This window comes from Aplysia californica, unplaced genomic scaffold, assembly GCF_000002075.1.
Source record: "Aplysia californica isolate F4 #8 unplaced genomic scaffold, AplCal3.0 scaffold00202, whole genome shotgun sequence".
NCBI classification, from domain to species: domain Eukaryota; kingdom Metazoa; phylum Mollusca; class Gastropoda; order Aplysiida; family Aplysiidae; genus Aplysia; species Aplysia californica.
The window spans coordinates 576,081-577,462 of NW_004797472.1; positions in this window are offsets into that span (position 1 = coordinate 576,081).

Consider the following 1,382-nt stretch of genomic DNA (forward strand, 5'->3'; position numbering starts at 1 on the left):
ATTACTATTACCAGCTGACCAGAGCTTGTGCTACTCGCATCTTTTTCTTCTTCATAAATTAGACCCACCAAGTAGAAGCTGGAAGACTCGCTACTCTAAAATTAAAAAATTACAAAGTCCTTTCTGCCAGTAGGCTACATAGTTTTCAGAAATTTGTCGTAAAAAATTGAGTTTGATAACATGTCAAACTTTTTGGAATGTAGAATATAGTTCTTTGAATATTTTGATAATGACTTCGAAAAATCCTACGATTTTGATTGAGTAGATGAAACATTTGGTTTCTGGCGTCATGGTCTTCGTAACTCAAAACGACCAAAAGTGTCAGATTAAACTTTGTAATTCTGAGGTAGCAAACTAGGTTTTAAAAAAAAAAATACACATCGAAAGAAGAATGTTGTCTATCAGAAGCACACTCCAACAGCCGATCTCGGGAACACTCATTGAAAAAAAAAAAAAATCAGTTATTTTATTCTCATAACATAAGTCCGCGAAATATCCCTTCGATCACAACAATAATGAATATCAAAAGGCCAACTCAAGCACAGAGATAATTGGGTTTTTCTTTTTTATGTATGTGATTTTACACCCCATCGACACAATTTAGATAATAACAATAATAATAAAATCACATTATAATAGATAGCATTTGTATAGCGCATATCCCCGCACAACAGCAGGCTCTATGCGCTTTACACTTTAGTATTACCCCAGCAGACCATAGAACACTCCGAAACATTCTCAGCTTCCCGGGAAGCATACAATATTTTTATGATAATTTTGGAGGCTGGCTTCCTACCCTGCCTGTCAAAACCAGCCTGAGAAAGAGGGGTACAACGAGAGATCAAATCTTTTGATTCCTTCAAATGTCAGCTGAAATCGTTTCTGTTTTTAAAATAAAAAGAGGAATATTTAATTGGAGGGATTTTCTTTTAGATAGAACAGAATGTTTTCTTGTTACTGTTGTACGCTGATCTGTATTGTAAAGCGCTCACTCAGAGCCGGTGTACTTAAATCGGGGTTGAGCGCTATATAAATGTCATTTATTGTTATTTATTATTATTATTATTATAACATCCGAACAGAAAGACCGAGATAGATCTACTCGATAACATTTTTCTCCCAACTCGGGAATCGAACTCACCCGGGTCTCCTTTATGCAACAGTGGAAGGAAGCACCTAACCGCTACTCCACAGACACCGATAGAAATAGCGGCTACCGACGAAATGATATCAATAAGATGAATACTCGGAGTGATTTTCCTTTTGTCAGAACACAACGCTTTATGTTACTGTTGTACGTTGTACTGTATTGTAAAGCGCTCACTCAGAGCCTGTGTACTTAAATCGGGGTTGAGTGCTATATAAATGTCATTTATTATTAT